At 52.8% G+C, this 13196-nt stretch overlaps 1 protein-coding gene across 10 annotated transcripts in view; it reads right to left on the minus strand.

The window, feature by feature from the left end:
• The window catches only part of EPB41L1 (erythrocyte membrane protein band 4.1 like 1), a 162713-nt gene that overhangs the window by 107603 nt on the left and 41914 nt on the right, over positions 1–13196 (minus strand). For 4 of the 10 annotated variants that reach the window (XM_066234036.1, XM_066234037.1, XM_066234034.1 and 1 more), the window contains exon 2: positions 1109–1158. The exons of the other annotated variants lie outside the window; for them this stretch is intronic. The gene's annotated coding sequence lies outside the window, so the exon portion shown is untranslated. The remainder of the gene's footprint in view (positions 1–1108; positions 1159–13196) is intronic. 10 annotated transcript variants of the gene reach the window in all.

A 13196-nucleotide genomic window follows, 5' to 3' on the forward strand; every position in this document is an offset into this window, starting at 1 on the left:
GAGCTAACACCACCCTCCACCCCCACCCCCCAGGAGCAACATGCTCCCAGCTCTGTTTCACATTTATTCTACCTGCCCGAGCCTGGCTCAGCCCTGCCCATCTCGCATATCTCTGCTCCTTAGGCGCGCGCGCACACACGCACACGCACACACGCACATGAAGAATTCCCCTAGAGGTACAGAGGTGCCCCACATCTGATCAAAAATAAAAACCAGAGGTTCCCAGCACGACAACATCACCGCCCTGGCAGCTGGACCTTCCTCATAACCCCACAATGCCATTTGCATACGACTTCACAATTTCCCCATCATTGGCTCCGTTCCTGCCCCAGGCAGGCCCAGCCAGAGTCACAGAGCCTCAGAGTTAGAACGGGGGCTTGGACATGAGCCCGCCCAGTGGTTTACAAACTGTCCTGCACAGAGCCAAGGACAGTTCCATGTCGAGGGGCTGCTGGGGGCTGAGGAATTAGCGAGTTGGGGTCCCCTAGCCCTCCCTACCTTAACTTCAACCACTGCCGCAACCCCCTCAGCTGATTTGTACATTGACAGTCTCTCCAGTTCATTTGAAAAGGGAATTCCAAAGTTTGAAAACAACTCAGTTACTCTGACCCTACCTTCTCCAACCCCTGCCCTGACAGCGTACACCCCTGAGGCCAACGGAAGGACAGGTAGCTGCCTCAGTTGGCCGAGTCATCAGTGGCAAAACTGGAATGAAAACACCCTCAGCCCAATCCAGTCTGCAATCCAGAAGTGGTTAAGCAAAAAAAAAAAGGGTCCCAGGGTCAGCTGACACAGCGCCCAGGTCCAAGGCCACCCCTCGCCAGCCATGGTGGCAGGGGGGAAGCAATCTAGGCAAAGCATGCTGTCTAACAGAGTTGCTCAATAAGTGTGCGTTTCAGCCCCTTCCTCAAAATTAGCCAAAACCAGAGAGGACCCATAGTGCTGCCCCCCTTGTCAAGTCCCCCAGAAATCTGTGGCTGAGATAAATCCTCATGCCTCCACGGCAATAAAATATATCCAAACAGAGAGCCTGAGGACCTGGAAGACCGATCGGCCCAACCGGGCAGAAGAAAGAAGGGACGCTAGGCTGTGCCGGTGTAACACTCACCGGTCCTGGGTTCACACCAGTTCCCTGGGGGGGAGGACGTCAGTCACCACCTAGAAGGAGGAAACGGTGTTAGCGCTACCGAACTGAAATCGTGGGCCCAGCATGGAGCTGGAAATTGAGAGGCTGGCATTTGATTCTCCGAGGAACCTTGGGGAAGTTGCTGAACCTGTTAAACAGAAAGGCCCGGGGTGACTACGCAGAGAGCAAAAGGGAAAGTAACAAATTTGATGCTGGAGCAGCCAGCAGGGGCCAGGTGGGGAAGGGCCTTGGGGGCCAAGGTAAAGAGTTCAGTCTCGATTCCAAGAGCAGTGGGGAATGATTTATAAGGTGGAGAAGGGGTCGGAAATGGGCCCGAGTAGCTTTAGGTATATAGCTGGGCGGTTGTTGTGGTTGTCCAAAGAGACACGTATGGAGGCCCCAGACTGATGGTCGCGGTAGAGCTAGAAAGGGTGGCTGTGTCTGCAGAGCGTGGTGGCAGACTGGATTTAGGGATGAGGGCGAGCAGAGGCCTGCCTAACCCGTGGGCACTTCCTCCCGCGTCAGTGCCATGGCCGCCAGCATCCAGAAGGAGCCGTGTGCCTGGCGCTCTCGGCCCAGCCTGACCTTGCCTTGGTCTACTCTTCTGCAAACACCAACATGGTGCGACTCTGTGGTCCTAAGGTTTTTTAGCATTAATCTTCTGTTCTGGTATAATTTTTTAGTGAGAGAGAGACAAAGACAGACAGGAAGGGAGAGATAAGAAGCATCAACTCATAGTTGTGGCACCTTAGTTGTTCATTGATTGTTTTCTCATAAGTGCCTTGACCAGGGGGCTCCAGCCAAGCCAGTGACCCCTTGCTTAAGCCAGTGACCTTGGGGTCATATCTATGACCCCACGCTTAAGCCAGGAACCCTGCATTCAAGCCAGTGACCTCTGGGTTTCGCACCTGGGTCCTCAGCATCCTAGGTCGATGCTCTGTCCACTGCACCACCACCTGGTCAGTGTGCTCACAGAGTATTTAAGCCCTTTTTCAATTGTCTTTATCCCCCAGTGCCGGCCCGGCCTGATACACAATGGGGCAGGATTGTTGGAGGGAGGAACCCCAGGTCTCCCGGACTCACACACTCAGAACAGTAAATCTCCAGGGGGGTGGAGCCATTTCCACTTCACACACAGAGTGGGGCACAAGTAGCTTTACAATTGTGAGTGCGCAAAACAGAGTTTATTTTTGTATTATTATTTCTTAATTATCAAATTATTTCCCACAGGAACAACTGTGGATGTTCTTTCGCCCGATCCTATAGAACACAAGAATGAGGCAAATAGAAAGGTTGCGTGGGTTGAGGCTGGAACAGCAGGAACAGAAGTTGCATGCCCGAGCGCCTCTGGGCCTCAGGGCGCTGCAGCTCTGGCTGCATCCTCAGTCACCTGGTAACCTGCTTCCCCATCCACTGTTTCCTAGCAGGCGGGCTGATCCTGGGAGACAGTGTGGTACAGTGGTTATGAGCTTGGGCACTGCAGTCACACAGAGCTAGTTTGAATTCTGGCCCACCACTCTCTTGCTATGTGGCCTGGGGCAAGTCACTTCACTTCTCTGAGCGCTGGCTTCCTCATTTGGAGAATGGGAGTAACAGTGTCTGCTTCCAGGGCCAAAGAGCGCTAAGTGAGATGATTCAGGTGGAGAGCTCAGCACAGCGCCTTATCACAACAATGCGGCAGGTAGCGGTATCCCACACAGATGTGGAAACTGAGACTCACCAAGGTCAAATGTCGCACCGAAGACCAGCCTGGCAAATCAGTACAGGGGAGAGGCCCAGAGCCCGGGTTCTTCCCCACTAGGTTCTATGCATAGCATCTTGGTTCCTGCTTTCCAGATGAGGAAGTTGAGACTAAAACATTACCAGTGACTTGACCAAGGCCATGGAGAGAATTAACAGTAGAAGAGGGATTTAAACCCCAGCCTTCTTGATGCACCCAGAAAGTGGGTGTGTGTGACTTCAGATTCCAGGGCCCTTTAAACCTGCAGCAGGGACAAATGCAAATCTGGACAGACTGAGGGTGGGGGGAGCTACCTTGAGAGGAAACCAGAAGGAGCTGTGGAAAACAAAAGCCTCTTTCTCGGAAGCTATCCCTGGGGGCCAGGCAGGAGAGGAGGGGGCTGACAAGCAGGGCCATCCGTCCTGCCAGGGCTGAGCTGAGCACTGAATCTAAACAAACAGAAACAGTTCCAGCTTGGCCATCAACTAGCTGTGTGATCCCAGGCAGATCTCACACACACACACACACACGCACACACACACACACACGCACGCACACGCACACACACGCACGCACACACACGCACACACACACATAGCTCTCTGTTTCTTCAACTCAAGAATGAGACGGTTATACTGAATGGTGTTGAGTCCCTTCCAGTGATAGGAGACTAATCATAATCATTCCACATAAGCTCCTGAATCCTGATCAGGGCCTGATTCTACAACCCCATATGGTGGCCTCTTAACGCTGGCCCCACTGTCGCCATCACAAGGTTGCAAAATCCTGCATACAGGTACTGGATTTATAAGCCGGGTCACGTCCCTTCAACAGGCCTCAGCTTCCTTCTCTGTAAAATGGGTATATATCTTTGCCTGGTCACCTAGGAAGATCCAAGAAGCTACTTCAAAAGCAAGAAACCCCTTGAGGTAATGAACAAAGCATCCCCGAGTCCCCATCCCAAATACACCCTCAAGCTCTTTAAACTTCTCCTTTCCCTTTGGTCCACGTCCCCTTCAGACAAATGGAACAAGAGAATGCAAGCTGACAAATACCTGGGGAGTAGCAAACCCCCACAACTAACAGTAACAGCAACCTGACTATTCACACGGGCCGGCACTGGGCTAAGTGCTACACTTGGACTACATCTCAGGTAATCCCCTCAATCAACAAGGTAAACCCCATAATCAGTCTAGATTTACAGACAATAGACTAAGATTTAGCAAAGTGAAATGACTTGCCCAAGGTCACCACACACAGCATTTCTACCTAGACACAGGCTCTTGTTTTGACCTCAGAAGTCTTCATCTTATCCTTGAGGCTATGGAGTTTCTAGGGAACATTCCACCGTGGGGGATGGCCCAGATCTAGGGGGGCCATGAGTGGGGAATATCAGATCTTCACCCCCCCAACCTCCCCCAAATAACTACTCCTTATAGATGTGTATTATTAATGTGTCCAACCCAGCTCTGTAACTAGAACAATGCTGTCCACTAGGAATATAGTACAAGCCACACATGCAATTTAAAATGTAGCCATTCTTTAAAAAGTACAAGGGCATGGGTGAAATTCATTTCAGTAGCCTGTTTACTTAACCCAATATATCAATTTCAACATGAAATCAATGTAGAAATATTATTGAGGTATTTACATTGTTTTTCTTTTTTCATACTGGGTCTTCTAAATCTAGTGTATATCTTACACTTAGAGACAATAACCAAATTTAATATATACATATGTATGGGGACCCCACCTACACAAGGAAGTCAGAGGCCACCCATGCAGAATTTTCCAGCACATCTCAATTCTGACACTAAATTTTCATCATATATTTAGATTCTCTTAGCCTTTACAATTGAAAATGAATAATCACAAATCTAAGTTCTAGATCTGGCCAGTTGGCTCAGCGGTAGAGCGTCGGCCTGGCGTGCAGGAGTCCCGGGTTCAATTCCCGGCCAGGACACACAGGAGAAGCGCCCATCTGCTTCTCCACCCCTCCCTGTTTCCTTCCTCTCTGTCTCTCTTCCCCTCCCGCAGCCAAGGCTCCATTGGAGCAAAGTTGGCCCGGGCACTGAGGATGGCTCTATGGCCTCTGCCTCAGGCACTGGAATGACTCTGGTTGCAACAGAGCAACGCTCCGGAGGGGCAGAGCATCACCCCCTGGTGAGCATGCTGGGTGGATCCCGGTCGGGCACATGCGGGGGGGTCTGTCTGACTGCCTCCCCGTTTCCAACTTCAGAAAAATATAAAAAACAAAATAAAACAAAAAAAACAAAAACAAATCTACGTTCTCAAACATGTAGATGGTTTTCTTTTTTTTTTTTTAGAGAAAGAGAAACAAAATGGGAGAGAGAGGGGAAAGAGAGATAAGGAGCATCAACTCATAGTTGCTTCACTTTAGTTGTTCAGAAGCTGGAAACGGGGAGGCAGTCAGACTCCCGCATGCGCCCAACCGGGATCCACCCAGCATGCCCACCAGGGGGCGATGCTCTGCCCCTCTGGGGCGTAGCTCTGTTGCATCCAGACCCACTCTAGCGCCTGAGGCAGAGGCCACAGAGCCATCCCCAGTGCCCGGGCCATCTTTGCTCCAATGGAGCCTCGGCTGCAGGAGGGGAAGAGAGAGACAGAGAGGAAGGAAAGGGGGAGGGGTGGAGAAGCAGATAGGCACTTCTCCTGTGTGCCCTGGCCGGGAATTGAACCCAGGACTCCTGCACGCCAGGCCGACGCTCTACCGCTGAGCCAACCGGCCAGGGCCCATTGATTGCTTTCCATACGTGCCTTGACCAGGGGGTTGCAGCAGAGCTAGTGACCCCTTGTTCAAGCCAACAACCTTTGGGCTCAAGCCAACCACCTTGGGATCATACTGATGACCCTGCACTCAATCCAGTGACCCCACGCTCAAGCTAGCGACCCTGTGCTCACCCTGCTGAGCGTGCACTCCAGCCCATGAGCCCAGGCTCTAACCCGAGACCTCAGGGCTTCAAACTGGCAGAGGCAGGCGGATTAAGGTCAGTTGAGGCCCAGGGCGCTTAAGAAAATATTGGGTCCCTTAAAAAAAAGAGACAGGGAAAATAAAAATACATGTTAACCATATTTTTAAATAAATAAAAAAAATATTATGTACTATTCATGTTAAAATTACACATATGAAACCAAACTTGGTGTCATTAGAAAAATGTGTCAAGTTAGGGTTTTGTGGGGCCCTTCAGAAGTCGGGGCCCAGGGCGTGCACCCAACGCACCTGCCGTTAAATCCGCCTCTGCAAACCGGGGCCCTCAGGATCCCAGGCCGATGCTCTAGCCACTGCACCACCACCGACCAGGTTGTAAACGTTTCTTCGGTAACTGAATGGAGTATTCTTTTTAAATCTTAAGTTAATCAAATCAAATGGGCTTAAAGATTCAGTTCAAATGGCCACCTTTTAATTGCTCAATAGCCACCTGTGGCTGGTGGCTACTGTCAGGGCAGCAGAGCTCTAGACAGTCGAGTCCTGGAGGGCAGGATGGTGGCCTCCAAGGTCCTAAGCCAGAGAGAGCCAGGCCTCCTAAGGTAAAGATGAGTCTGAAGAGAAGGGCATCTTAACTCATTCAACAAATCTCTTCTCAGCCTAATATCCACATTACATCTACCTACAGCCTAAAAACTCAGATAGAAGCCTAATTTCTTTCCCAGCAAGTAAAGGAAGAATTTACTGGCCGTACAGGAAGAAAGTTAGAGGAGAGGGGGCCTTGGAGACAGGAGCAGGGGGTTGACTCGGGACAAGCAGCCGCTGCCCACTGCTTCCCTGGTTGCAAGTCTCTGGGGTCCCTTAGAGCTTAGGAGAAAGAGAGGCAAAGAAAACACACCCGGGGGAAGAAGGAGAAGGGGGAAGGGGGAAGGGGGAAGGGAAAGGATCCAACTTACTCCTCAAAGGGAGAGCAAGGAGCCTAATCTTAATAGCTACATCTGGGGCCTATTATATTCACAGTGATGGTAACAAAGAGATCACCTCAACCATTGTTCAGAGGATGTCACTTGGCTCAGAGAGGTGTGCCCTCTACCCAAGGTCACCCAGCTTTGACCCCAGGCCTGTGTGACTTGGAAGCCTGAGCTCTGTCCCAAAAGCTTGGCAGGGGTCCCACTGGGGGTTCAGCCTTCTCAAAGAAGAAACAGGCCTTTGCCACGATACTCAGCCATCCCCCCACCCCCAGGCTAGTGGCAGGGAATGGCCTAGAACAAGACCCTCGACGAAGAGCAGCAGAAAGGCATGCATGGCATGGCCTACACTGGATGACGGTCCCATGTACAGGGCTTAGGCTGCTGTGACACCATCCCCACCGTCCCCGTCCCTACCAGGCAGGAAGCAAAGCCAGCAAGGTCCACTGGCTGCCTGCCTTCTGGGTGGGTCCCCGGGTTAGGCACCATGCCCTTCCCCAAACCTCCTCCCAGAGCACTCACCCAGAGGCCGCTGGACTGGGGCCAGAGCCAGCCCTCACCTCCCAGGGTCACCTCAGCTGGAGTCCAGGGAAGGGGTCCAAGAGGCCGCCCTCCCGCTGGAGCGAAGGGAGGAGCAGGCTCTGGAGGCAGATTCCAGAGTAGGGAAAAGGTGGCAGGTACAGGCCAGAAAAACCTGGGCGGCTCCACCCCTGCCCTGGGGAGCACAGCCAGCACTTGGCCAGGCAGGCTCCCTGAAGCCCTCGCCAGCCATTAGGTTTAACAATTAACTCCGCGTTCCATCCCAGCAGGAAGCAGCTCCCGCAAAGTCTCATGGGGGTAGGGGGCAGAAAGGGAAAGGGGCAGAAGGTGTGAAGGGAGAGAGCGGTGGTTAATAAACCGCCTCCCCCTCCTCCCCAGCACATCCTTCCAACGTGGGAAGGCCCCCATGCTAAGGAGTGAGCTCTATAGGGTTAGGGGCCGTGACCCAGCACATAATAGATACTCAGTAAATAGTTTCAGTGAACACACAGGGGACAGAGTGAACTAGAACAAACCAGGGCAGGGAGATACGCAGACCAATGGAGAAGGAACTCGGGAAGGTAAAGGCCGCCTGCCCTGGGCTGGGCACCTCCCAGACCCTTTTGCCGAGCAGAGAGGGCTGGGGGAGATCTGTAGCCCCAGACCTCTGCGGGCTTGCAGTGGCATCCGCTCCACGGTAACAGGGCAGCCTGCTCCCTGGCCAAGGTGGAGATCTGAGCGCCGACCAAGCTGGACGGAGAACTGGGATGGCAGCCATCCAAGGTGAGCCAGGAGCATGGCTCTGCATCCCCCACCCCTGGCTCTGTTCTCCCTAGCCCTCATTTCTTCTCCCATAAAACGGGGCGATATCACTGCGGCACCAGGATCAAGGCTTCACAGGGCCAGGCTTCCAGATGCTGAGATGCTCTTTGCCGTTGTAACGCCGTTGTGGCTCTGGCTGCTTGGCAACAGCCTCCTCTTCTCAGGCCACCCCTCGAATCCCTCCACATCCTAGTATTCCCCTGGCTCCCACCTATGAGGCCCTTTTTCCTTTCTGGGAAGGAAAGCCTGGAATAATGATGACTCCAGCCCACTCACATCCCACTCACCTGGGACCACACACACACACACACACACACACACACACACACACCCCTGGCAACAGACTGTTTGTTCTGAATCTAACATTTGCTTGTCGTTTACCTCCCTCCTCTGGTCCCCTGGCCCCCTCCTCACCCATTTCCCCCAAACCCGAATGCAGGCCTCGGCCCATAGCCCACTGGGGCCGGTGCTGAACTCACTGTGGACGGTTAGGTGGGCTCGGGCAGGGCCCTCCGCTCTGGGCCTCTGCCTCCCGGCTCCGTAATGCGGGGTAAGGAGGGTGGAATCAGAAGGTGGCTTCTCTCACCGGCCAGCTCTGATATTTAGATACTGACATTTCTGGGATCGATGTGCATTTTAACTTCGGACGGGTCGGCGCTCAGATCTCCACCTTGGCCAGGGAGCAGGCTGCCCTGTTACCGTGGAGCGGATGCCACTGCAAGCCCGCAGAGGTCTGGGGCTACAGACCTCCCCCAGCCCTCTCTGCTCAGCTCAAGCCTGGGCAGAGGGACCAAGGCCGTCCCTGCTCACTGCTCCCTGCCATCTCCACAGAGCTGTGACGCTTCTGCCCTGCCACTCCAGTCCTCTCTCTCTTGTTCTCATGAGTGGCATCATGAGCCATCAATCCGCCAAACTCTCAGCAAAATAAAGCTTGCCGCTCCCCCTCCATCTGGGGTGCTGACCCTAAGCCCCGGCGATGTGGGTGTGTCCGGGGCTGCCTCTGCTTCTCCCGGCATCCTTCCTACACCTCTCCAAGAATATGCCCCCCTCCCCATCTCCAGGGAACTTCACCTCCTTCACCTGATCTTCTTCACCTGCACAGGGTATACCTGTCTTCCTGACTCAGCTCAGCCACGTCACGCCAGAGGCTACTCCCTGTAGTAGATGTTTTTATTAGTAGTATTGATTTTAAAGAGGGAGGGAAGACAGACAGAGGGGGAGAGAGAGAGAGAGAGAGAGAGATTGAAAGGCGGGAGGAGAGGGAAGTATCAACTCACAGTAGTTGCTTCTCGTATGTGCCTTGCCCAGGCAAGCCCAGGGTTTCAAACTGGTGACCTCAGCGTTCCAGGTTGATGCTTTATCCACCGTGCCACCACAGGTCAGGCCCTGTAGTAGGCTCTTACAGCCCCTACTTGACCTTAAGACTCCTGCAACAACTTTTCTCTGTCTCTCATTCTTATCCCCTAACCCCAACACGACAACGCTCGAAACACAGCAGGTGTCTGCTGAAACACCAATAATATCCATTAACTAAAAGTAATGTATTATAACCATTTCCTTACCATTTGGTCTTTACAATGCCCTGATCTCAGCATTTTACAAATATCATTTCAGTCAATCTTCCCAGGTCCACCCCCAGATTTCTCAGCCTGACAATTGAGGTTCAAAGCGGTGGTGACTTGCCCAAGGTCACATAGGCAGGAAATGGCAGAGTCAAGACTGGAATTTAGTCTGACCAGGAGGTGGCGCAGTGGATACAGCGGCGGACTGGGATGCAGAGGACCCAGGATTGAGATCCCACGGTTGCCAGCTTGAGCGCAGGCTCATTTGGCTTAAGCCAAAAGCTCACCAGCTTGGACCCAAGATCGCTGGCTAGAGCAAGGGGTTACTCGGTCTGCTGAAGGCCCATGGTCAAGGCACATATGGGAAAGCAATCAATGAACAACTAAGGTGTCGCAACAAAAAACTGATGATTGGTGCTTCTCATCTCTCCGTTCCTGTCTGTCTGTCCCTATCTATCCCTTTCTCTGACTCTCTCTGTCCCTGAAAAAAAAAAAAAAAAAAAGATCAGAATTTAAGTTTGGTTGTTTTTTATTTAAGGTTTTATTGATGTTACAGAGAAAGGAGCGGGTAGAGCAAGAAGTATCAACTCACAGTTGCTTCACTTTAGTTGTTCATTGGTTGCTTCTCATATGTGCCTTGACCAGGCAAGCCCAGGGTTTCGAACCAGCGATCTCTGCATTCCAGACCAATGCTCTACCCACCGCACCACCACAGGCCAGGCAGGAACTTGAGTTCTTACCCACTGCCCTACTTGGCCTCCTCCAATCCACAAATAAAGGAGAGGATATGTGAGGAGTCGTGGCCAGCCAGTGAGGGGCCGTGGGGGCTCTGGAAAAACCAGCCCGGCCCAGGGCCAGAGGGCAGATTCTGCAAATAGAACTTAACAACTTTCTATTAAGCACCTGTTCTGTGCAAAGCCCTGTACTAGGTGCTGGGGAGCAAAGAAAGAGTGTATGAGACATCCTAGGGTTCACAGTCTAGCCAGAGAGACCAACTGTGTCCCAGGACAAAGTGAAGACCAAGCAGAACTTGTCCCCAGAAAAGAACAGATAAGGCGCTCAGGGATTGCAGAGGAGGGGAAGACAGAGTCTCATTGTAGGGGTGGGGGTGGGAGGGCTCACAGGGCTTTGTAGGTCAGAGGTTGGTACCTGAGCTGGGCCTTGGAAATCAGACAGGATTTCAACAGAGAGCGGGGAAGCGGGGTGGCATTCTTGGCAGGGAGGAACCCAGGGACCCACGGCAAAGACACCGGTAAGCACTGGGCATATCCCAGGAACCTCAGGAGACACATTCTCCAAACCCTTCCCCTTGGCATTGGCCCCCAGTGTCCAGCTCTGGAGAGAGGGGGGTGTGGGGACGGAAAGAAACTTTGCTTGGGGTGATAGGCACATGAGGCAGTGTACAGATGATCTTTTATTGAGTTGTACACTTGAAACATATATCCCCCCCCCTTAAATTCAGTTTAAAAAATAAATAAATAAATAAATGAAACAATCCTGAATGTGGTGGTTCCAAACTTCTATGGGTCATAACTCAAAGACTCAGATGATGTCTGTCTGTCTGTGGATCTTGTCCCGAGATCAAAGCATACTCTCAAAGGTATATGTGTCATTTCAGAAGTTCATAAACATTTGAGGTCAGCATTCTCCAAGGGCAATCGGAGACCACTGCCTCCCAAGTCACCTCAACAAGGAATCTATTAAAATGGGCTGATTCATGGGCTCCACCACAGATCCCACCCTCCTGGGGAACAGCTGAATTTGAATCTCTGGGCAAGGGCCCTGGCCAGTTGGTTCAGTGGTAGAGCATCAGCTCAGCGTGTGGAAGTACCAGGTTTGATTCCCAATCAGGGCACACAAGAGAAGGGACCATCTGTTTCTCCACCCCTCTCCCTCCCTTTCTCTCTTACTCTCTCTCTCTCTCTCTCTCTCTTTCTTCCCCTCCCGCAGCCATGGCTCAATTGGTTCAAGCAAGTTAGCCCCAGGCACTGAGGATGGCTCCAGGGCCTCGCCACAAGGGCTAAAATAGCTTGGTTGCCAAGAAATGGAGCGATGGCCCCAGATGGGCAAAGCATTGCCCGGCAGGGGGCTTGCTGGGTGGATCCTGGTCGGAGAGAATGTAGGAGTCTGTCTCTCTGTCACCCCACCTCTCACTTAATTAAAAAAAATCTCTGGGCCAGTCCTGGAAGAGTGTTTTCCAGCAAGCTGCTCTTGGGGGATCCCGGCCTTAGGGAACCCTCGGGGGGGGGGGACTGCTGGGTGCTCTCCCTTTAGCTGTTTCACATATTGAATTTATGCTTCCTTGCCTAAGGAGAGAAGGCTGTGTGGCTGAAAGTTTTAAAGCCACTGCTCATTAATCAAGGTCCCTTCTGGTGGAGCCATCTGCTCAAGCTGACCATGGTCACGGTCACAGTCACGGTCATGGTCATGGTCACGGCCATGGTGGGACTGGGTGGAGGCCCAGCAAGCCGGCTGCAGCTGCCCAGGCTCTGAAGTGGCATTCTGAGGTGAGCAGCCTGGGAGTCAAACTCCTGGGATGAATGTGTGATGAGAGAAGGTTTCTAATCAAGCCCAGCCTCGAGGCTCCTTTCCGCTCCCCAGACTGTCTCAGGCTGGCCCTCGGCCAGCTCCGGGCTTCCTTCCCTCTTTCTTTCTAGCACAAGCATCCTCCCGAACCCGGGTCTCCCAGCTCCGGCACCGCCTCTACCCGGCCCGGAGCCTGAGAGAGGGCCACCGAGCTCCAAACTCCCAAGCCACCTTCTGAGACAAAACTATCCATCTCTGCAGAGGATAAACTTATTTAACTGAAAGACTTGGCCCTGGCCAGTTGGCTCAGCGGTAGAGCGTCGGCCTGGCGTGCGGGGGACCTGGGTTCGATTCCCGGCCAGGGCACATAGGAGAAGCGCCCATTTGCTTCTCCACCCCTCCTCCTTCCTCTCTGTCTCTCTGTTCCCCTCCCGCAGCCAAGGCTCCATTGGAGCAAAGATGGCCCGGGCGCTGGGGATGGCTCCTTGGCCTCTGCCCCAGGCGCTAGTGTGGCTCTGGTCGCAACAGAGAGACGCCCCGGCGGGGCAGAGCATAGCCCCCTGGTGGGCGTGCCAGGTGGATCCCGGTTGGGCGCATGCGGGAGTCTGTCTGACTGCTCTCCCCGTTTCCATCTTCAGAAAAATACAAAAATAAAAAATAAATAAAATTTAAAAATAATAATAATTAAAAAAAAGACTCAAGACAATCTGAAAAACTAAGGTGGCCAGTGACAAACAATATTTAGGAAATAAACCAAGCGCCTCCAGACCTACTCTGTCACCTGACCCTGATGCCACGTCTCTCCCACAGGTGGCCAGCTGCCTACAACCAGAAGGACTCAGAGCCGTGGCCAGCCCCGGGGTGGACACTTCAGTGTCCATCTCTAGGTGGGGACAGCACAGGCCTAGGAGACAGGAGACCTGCTTTCTGAGCCCAGAATTTGTCCTCTGAGTCTGAGCAAATGCATGTCCCCCTGTGGACCCCTGAACGTTCTCCGAGGCCCCTC

Source organism: Saccopteryx bilineata, chromosome 6 (genome assembly GCF_036850765.1).
Source record: "Saccopteryx bilineata isolate mSacBil1 chromosome 6, mSacBil1_pri_phased_curated, whole genome shotgun sequence".
In the NCBI taxonomy this organism is placed as follows: domain Eukaryota; kingdom Metazoa; phylum Chordata; class Mammalia; order Chiroptera; family Emballonuridae; genus Saccopteryx; species Saccopteryx bilineata.